This window comes from Bison bison, unplaced genomic scaffold (assembly GCF_000754665.1).
Source record: "Bison bison bison isolate TAMUID 2011002044 unplaced genomic scaffold, Bison_UMD1.0 scf7180017864471, whole genome shotgun sequence".
NCBI classification, from domain to species: Eukaryota; Metazoa; Chordata; class Mammalia; order Artiodactyla; family Bovidae; genus Bison; species Bison bison.
Window position 1 is genome coordinate 14701380 of NW_011495032.1, and position 8809 is coordinate 14710188.

Sequence of the window (8809 nt, forward strand, 5' to 3'; positions counted from 1 at the left end):
AAGATGAGCTTGATAAAGGACAGAAATGGTATGGACCTAACAGAAGCAGAAGATATTAAGAAGAGATGGCAAGAATACACAGAAGAACTGTACAAAAAAGATCTTCACGACCCAGATAATCATGATGGTGTGATCACTGACCTAGAGCCAAACATCCTGGAATGTGAAGTCAAGTGGGCCTTAGAAAGCATCACTATGAACAAAGCTAGTGGAGGTGATGGAATTCCAGTGGAGCTATTCCAAATCCTGAAAGATGATGCTGTGAAAGTGGTGCACTCAATATGCCAGCAAATTTGGAAAACTCAGCAGTGGCCACAGGACTGGAAAAGGTCTGTTTTCATTCCAATCCCAAAGAAAGGCAATGCCAAAGAATGCTCAAACTACCGCACAATTGCACTCATCTCACATGCTAATAAAATAATGCTCAAAATTCTCCAAGCCAGGCTTCAGCAATATGTGAACCGTGAACTTCCTTATGTTCAAGCTGGTTTTAAAAAAGGCAGAGGAACCAGAAATCAAATTGAGAACATCCACTGGATCATGGAAAAAGCAAGAGAGTTCCAGAAAAATATCTATTTCTGCTTTATTGACTATGCCAAAGCCTTTGACTGTGTGATCACAATAAACTGTGAAAAATTCTTCCTTTTATATCTAATGGTAAAAGACGTAATAGAGATTCACACTAATAGTTTGAATATTAGGCAGACGGATAGGAATGGAGAGGAAAATGGGGCATGGAAAGTTCCAGAAGGGGATAGCACTTTATAAGACTTTTGAAACCAGTGGTCAGACTTCCATATCTGATTTTCCTTTTAACCTGGTCATTGCTTTTAGGTGCATGATGTCATGTTTCTGTTATCTGCTTGTCAATCCACATAAATGTCCTTTTGTTCTAGGAAAATGCCTCAGAGTCAGGAATTTGTCAGTTGATGAGAAGCTGCCTGTCTGTGCTTTCTTTTGTGTGGCCTCATATATTTTCTCAGCCCCATACTTTTGCCTTGGAGTCTTTTCATGAAACACTGAAAGTGACTCTAGGGCAGGAAGTTCCTGTTTTTCCTAACTTTCCTTTGTCTTTGCCCTTCCTCTTTTTCTCAATCTCTCTCTCTCGCTTTCCTTTTAGGAAAAACTTTTCTTCAATTTAGATCCATATTCCATCACACTGGGGAAGGGGAATTCATAACAGGAAATTGGAATCAGGAAAATCCCTACTTCTCCCTGGCTCACATGGTTTGCTCCCATAACAAATGTGGTACAAGGGGATCCAAGTGGACTTGTCCCTTGCTGAGCCTTGTCTCACTTTCTCACAACTCAGAATGGTTGGGTGAAGGCATTTGGCTGAGTGGGGGCTGAAATTCATGTTCTTGCTGACTGAGCCGTGTGCCCTGGAGTAAGGCTCCCCTGAGGGGAAGAGAAATTATCTAAAAATTATCATATGTACATTGTTTACTTGCCCAGGCTGGGGGAACTGAGTCTGACTCGGCATGGGGATGCTGATTTCTGTTTGCACAGAAGTTTAGCAAGGGCTCTTAGTGACCCTGGCAACATTAGGTGTTTGTGGGCTGTGCTTTCTTAGAAAGGAGATTATAGCAGTTAGCTCTTGATAACTCACTTCAGTCTTGTTCATTTGGGCCAACTCCAGGAGAAATCCCTTTACACACTTTCCTTGTTTTTCAGTTGAAACAAAAGAGGAATTTTGATCAGCATTTCTGTTCTCATCTTTCTGAGAAGTCATTACTTTATATTAAAACATTTATTAATTGGTTGAAAAAACTTAAATGAATGAATGAATAAAGGTATATAGTGAAATGTCTTTCTCCCAATCCTTTTCCCAATTTACTGAGTTCTCACTCCACTTCATATAGGTAACCATTATTAATAGTTCATTATGTTTTCTTCTGCAATTTCTTTATATAAACACAAGTAAATACAAATATAAATTATTTCTTATTTCCCCATTATTCTTTAAAATAGAAAATGTATACCATATGGCCTACATTTCAATTTTTATTTTCTCTGTTATATGAATTGTAAACACCTTTATAGTTACCAGTTTATTTTTTTGTCTTTTGGCTTTATTTTTATTTTATTTTATTTCTAGGTAGAAATCATTTAAGGTGTAATCAAATTTCTCAACTTTTTAATGGCTTTTTCATTTTGAATAATATTTTGAAAGAAATCCTTGAAACTAGGTTTATAAAGAAGTTCTCTCATATTTTCTTCTATGGCTTAATTATTTACATGTAAATCTTTGATTTATTTGGAATGTATTCTTGTATAATGCACTTCCCTGGTGGCTCAAATGGTAAAGAATCTGCCTTTAACGCAGGATACCAGGGTTCAATCCCTAGATTGGGAAGATCCCCTGGAGAAGGAAATGGCAACCTACTCCAGTATTCTGGCCTGGAGAATTCCATGGACAGAGGAGCCTGGTGGGCTGTAGTCCATGGGATCACAAAGAGTCATGACTGAATGACCAACACTTTCACTTTCATTGTGTAAGTTTATAAGATATGAATATAATTTTTTTCCTAGATGGCTAACCACTCTAAACAGGAATAAGATATAAATTCCTACTCTTACTACTTTTATTTGCCCTTGTACTGGAAGTAATAATTCATGTTATTAAAGGACAATAGAGTTACAAAAATTTTAAAGAAGGTTGAAAAAATTACTATTTCTAGGTGATATGATTTATACTTGGAAAGCTGAAGAGAATGAATAGATAAATATTAAAACAGTAAGAGATTAATATTGCACTCATCTCACATGCTAGTAAAGTAATGTTCAAAATTCTCCAAGCCAGGCTCCAGCAATACATGAACCGTGAACTTCTAGATGTTCAATCTGGTTTTAGAAAAGGCAGAGGAACCAGAGATCAAATTTCCAACATCCACTGGATCATGGAAGAAGCAAGAGAGTTCCAGAAAAAGATCTATTTCTGCTTTATTGACTATGCCAAAGTCTTTGACTGTGTGGATCACAATAAACTGTGGAAAATTCTGAAATAGATGGACATACCAGACCACCCGACCTGCCTCTTGAGAAACCTATATGCAGGTCAGGAAGCAACAATTAGAAGTGGACATGGAACAACAGACTGGTTCCAAATAGGAAAAGGAGTACATCAAGGCTGTATATTGTCACTGTGCTTATTTAACTTCTATGCAGAATACATCATGAGAAACGCTGGGCTGGAAGAAGCATAGGCTGGAATCAAGATTGCCGGGAGAAATATCAATAACCTCAGGTATGTAGATGACCCTTATGGCAGAAAGTGAAGAGGAACTAAAAAGCCTCTTGATGAAAGTGAAAGAGGAGAGTGAAAAAGTTGACTTAAAGCTCAACATTCAGAAAACAAAGATCATGGCCTCTGGTCCCATCACTTCATGGGAAATAGATGGGGAAACAGTGTCAGACTTTATTTTTCAGGGCTCCAAAATCACTGCAGATGGTGACTGCAGCCATGAAATTAAAAGATACTCCTTGGAAGGAAAGTTATGACCAACCTAGATAGCATATTGAAAAGCAGTGACATTACTTTGCCAACAAAGGTTCGTCTAGTCAAGGCTATGGTTTTTCCTGTGGTCATGTATGGATGTGAGAGTTGGCCTGTGAAGAAAGCTGAGCGCCAAAGAATTGATGCTTTTGAACTGTGGTCTTGAAGACTCTTGAGAGTCCCTTGGATTGCAAGGAGATCCAACCAGTCCATTCTAAAGGAGATCAGCCCTGGGTGTTCTTTGGAAGGACTAATGCTAAAGCTAAAACTCCAGTACTTTGGCGACCTCATGCGAAGAGTTGACTCATTGGAAAAGACTCTGATGCTGGAAGGGATTGGGGGCAGGAGGAGAAGGGGACGACGGAGGATGAGATGGCTGGATGGCATCACTGACTTGATGGATGTGAGGTTGAGTGAACTCCAGGAGTTGGTGATAGACAGGGAGACCTGGCGTGCTGCGATTCATGGGGTTGCAAAGAGTCGGACATGACTAAGTGCCTAAGCACAGCACAAACTGACTCAAAAGAATCTTTGGAAAAATAAATATGAGTAGCTAGTGAAATTCTGGAAAAGAACATTGAAGAGAATGAATATTACCAGATATTAAACCTATTATAGAACCTCAGAATTTAATGCAGTATGCTACTATTGCATAAATAGACCAGAGAAATAAATAGGAAGTTCATAAATCGACTCCAAGAAATAATGGAAATTTTGTACATGATAAGGGCACAGTCTTCACCTAGCAGGGAAAGATGATGTTGGAAAAACTCATTTATTTTAAGCAGCAAGTTGTGAATCATCCTATAAACAGTGAAAATTCTAAAATGCATCACAAAGTACCCACATCCTAGAAAAGCTAATGAGGGTGAAGAGGCACTCTGTGTTCTTAGTAACCCTACAACTTCAGCAAAGAAATAAGCTACTTGTTGCTATGTCACAATGAGGGGCTTCCCTGGTGGCTCAGATGGTAAAGCATCTGCCTGCAGTGCAGGAGACCTGGGTTTGATTCCCAGGTCCAGAAGATCCCCTGGAGAAGGGGATGACTACCCACTTCGTATTCTTGCCTGGAGAACTCCATGAACAGAGGAGCCTGGTGGGCTGCAGTCCATGAAATCACAAGGAGTCAGACACGACTGAGTGACTAACTCTTTCACTTTCACATGTCAAAATGAAGCAAGTTGCCAAATTTCATCTATAGAGATTAGAACAGAATTTATTTGTACCTTTTATCTACTCTCCAATGGATAGGTACATAGAAGGGGAGAGGAATTAGGCTTTTTGCAAAAATAAAGCAGAATACTTATAAGTTCTAGAAATCATTTGCTTTTAAACAATCTATGGCACAGTGGGGAAACAAGATGGTATTCTTGAATGGTTTTAAAAATACCTGTTTCATTCAGCATAAGGAAACCTTAGAGGATTGTTGGCTAGCTACCCTTTATTATCTTCCAAGTAATTTTTGTTTTTTTTTAATGCTATCATGGAGATGACATGTAGGCCACTGAGAGTCTACTAGCAGGCAGGATACAGGGGAGGCAAGCTGTGTACAGTGTTAATTGCTTTCATTAGTGCTCAGGAATTCTTAGGGAAGTAGTTTGGCTTAGAGACTTGGCTCCAGGTTTTTCATCTCCAGGTGTTCTTATTCTAGGCTTGTTGCTTTATTGCCTTGCTTGCCTAATTTCACTTTCACCCATTTTGTAGGTTAAATTTGAATAAAATCCCTTCATATCTTTCTGAGCTGTTGGGCAAGGTAGCAGTGTTGTATAGATTAACTAATTCAGGGTCTAAAAGTCATTTGATTCAGGGTGCAGTATAAATGCAAAGCAGAATGCACCGTAAAGCAAAATGCTAATTATTGCCGGCAATGCAGATGCTACTTTTAAAGGTACCAGATGTGTATCGCCTCTCAATATCATGGGCTGGTTCCTGGAAAACAATATGAGGCATGTGAATGGTATAAACTGACTAAAACAAATCACTCACAAGAATAAAAACCACTGAGCAAGCAGAGCTACGATTATCCTCAGAAAAATTAGAATGCCACTTTCTGGGAGAGAGCCTGGTGAAATGGGCAACAGAATATCTGATAAAATACTAGATCCAAAAAAATTTTGTAAAACACTGATGAATTATCCTTTTGTTTGTTTTCCTTTGCACATTGTTGTACAGTTTAGCAGTTTAGTAAGAGGTTGGGATGCCACTTAGTAGACTTGGACATAGTACCATCTAAGTTATGAGAAGTTTTCAAGATAATTTTTTCTGATGTAGGCTCAGGATGTTAGAGTATTTAGTTTATAACAATTTATTATGTGCCTGAGTCCCTTGGACAGCGAGGAGATCAAACCAGTCAATCTTAAAGGAAATCAGTCCTGAATACTCACTGGAAGGACTGAGGCTGAAGCTGAAGCTCCAATAGTTTGGCCACCTGGTACGAAGAGCTGACTCATTGGAAAAGATCCCGATGCTGGGAAAGATTGAAGGCAGGAAGAGAAGGGGATGACAGAGCAAGCTCTGGGAGTTGGTGATGGACAGGAAAGCCTGGTATGCTGCAGTCCATGGGGTCGCAAAGAGTTGGACGTGACTGAGTTGGACGTGAACTAAACTGATTATGTGCTATGAAGATCAGGTAAACACAGTGTTCAGGAAGAAATTGAACTTGCTTTTGACTATCCACAAGATTAAGTTGGTCTTCTAACTATTTTATTTCTATTACATATCCCCCAAATTTTGTCCCATTTGGAGCACATTAGTTCAGACTACAGACTAGAGGAAATGGAAAGGGAAGAATAGATTAGCTATAAGGGTAAGTAGAGTTGCTCTAAGTAAATGTAAGAATTTCCCTGTAAACCATGTCAAAGGAAGAAATCTAGTAAATTGGCTAATTTTTGTTATCAGGAAGGAGGGAGCATATCAGTTCTTCAAAAAAGTTAATTTAAGCATTTGATTCTGAATTAAATTTAATACACAGGATCTAATAAAGGGATAGCTAAGCAACATACTGTACTGTGTTGAAAGTTTTATGAAAATGAACTTGAAATATAAATTTAAATAAATTCTGAAAATTGTAATATCCTATTACAAAATATGAGAGATTTAAAGAATCTGCAGATTCACAAATATTGAGAGCTGGGCCCTTTTATCTTATGGCAGAATTCTCTATATGATATTAGAGACTCCGGAGGTCCAATATGAATATAGAAATAGACAAAAACAGTGATGCTGGATGGTTCTGAAATCCATCCTATATAGAAATATTTCATCATTCCAACTGAAAAGGACCTTTATAATAGGATAATTTCTTTATATTTTTTTCTTGATAGGCTCCATTATCTCCTTCTGTAACTCCTTTCTGTCTAGCATAATTTCATTCATGACATTTAATATTTAAACTATCGCTTCCAAAATAATCAAGCAGGATGTACCTGAAGAGCTCCTGTGAGTGACTCGGCAATTTCAGGGACAGAATTGAGCTGCCTACACAAATGGTCCGTGAAGGCGGCGAAGAAGAACAATCACTTTGAATCGTGCCCTCATCCTCTCTTCCTTTTGGCAGATAACCTTGCCCCCTGTTTCTCAGGAAATAGAAGCTGTTACTCAGAAACAGCATCTGCTTCTTGCTCTGCTCCTACCAAATGCTTGTCTTCCATTCTTGTTCTCTCCCTATTAAAAGATAAACTGAAGCATATTAAAAATGGTAAGAGTTTATTTGAGCAAAAATCAGTTTGAATCAGGTAGTGCCCAACTGTAAGTGGTTAGGTGCACTCCACCAACAGGAGTTAGAAGGAGACTTTCACAGAGAAAAGGAGGTGTCCAAAGCTGGGAAATTATTGATTGGCTATAACTTAAAGCTTCTTTGGCCATTTGTGATTGGTTGTCCATAGATTTCAAATTTGTAAGCTTGAGACATTACAGGCTTAGGTTTTGTTTTGCTTCTGTAGGCTGCTTCAGCATTAGAGCCACTTCAGTGTTATGGCCTCCTTGTTTAATTAATCCCCTGGAGAAGGGAACAGCTACCCACCCTGGTATTCTGGCCTGGAGAACTCCATGGACTGTAGTCTGTGGGGTCCAAAGAGTCGGACACGACTGAGCGACTTTCACCTCTTTTCATCTGGACCAAGGAATTCTTCTCTACGTGGAATCTCAATCCTGCCTTCTCTGGGACCTCTCTTCATAAACACTCTTGGTTCTCTGCTTATTTCCATCAATGTTTGTGTTCAGATCTTTGGGGAAAACAACAGTTACAAAAATGATGACAAATATGATGACAACCATACTCTTCTGCCCCATTTCTTCTTCCCCTTCCCAGCCCAACCTTCTGACATTGACAGCTTTTTTTCTTTCCCTCAAGATTTAGAAATCTCTTAAATGTGGGAGAATTTTCTTCCCAGCTTTCTTTTATTTTCACGCAACACACTTGTTGGGGTAAGGGAATCTCATCTACTCTGATGATTTTAATGACTCTCTCTTAACTTCAGATGTTTACATCCAGTTGCCTACTGGCCAGCGCCTGCTGGATAAACAGCATCTCCAGGCACGAACTCACGTCTGTCGCTTAACTTTCTCCTCTGTGTGCCCTCAGATACCATCCATCCAGAAATGTGGGCTTCATCCTTGACTTCTCCCTCCCCATCAACCACCTCCAGTTGGTCACTAAGTTCTGTTGATTCTACCTCCTAAATACTCTTGAATATGTATGGTTGTTTCCATCTTCCCTGCTACTATCCTAGATCAAGCGGTATGATCTCCCACCTGGGTATTTCTATATCGCCTCCTTGTCTCCCTGTCTAAAGCCTTGTTCCTCCCTCATTTATTCTCATTGCAGCCGGAGAGATCTTGGTACAAAGCAATTCTGATTATGTCATGTCCATGCTTAAAAACCTTCAGAAACTCCCCATTCTTCTCATGAAGATGTTAAAATTCTTTGATTTGGCTTATAAGACTCTTCATGGTATCATTTTCCTCTCTAGCCTGGCTTTTTAAGTATCAAGCTTTTAAGCCATAGGAAACTTACTTCACTTTCCTAACAGTATGAGCACATAATTTATGGTTAGAAGCTCAGATTTTAGCACCAGACTATTTAGGATTCAAACCCTAGCTTTGTCACTTAATAATGTTGTGACCTCAGGCAGGTAACTTCTTTGTCTCAGTTTTCCCATCTGTAAAATGCAACAATAGTAGGATTACTGTGAGGATTAAATGATTTGATGAGTGTAGTAGAACACTTGGAAATTCTGAGTCAGAAATAGCATTCAATAAACATGAACCTTTATCATTCCTGTGGTTCTAAACACTGAAAAGATTGTGTTGACC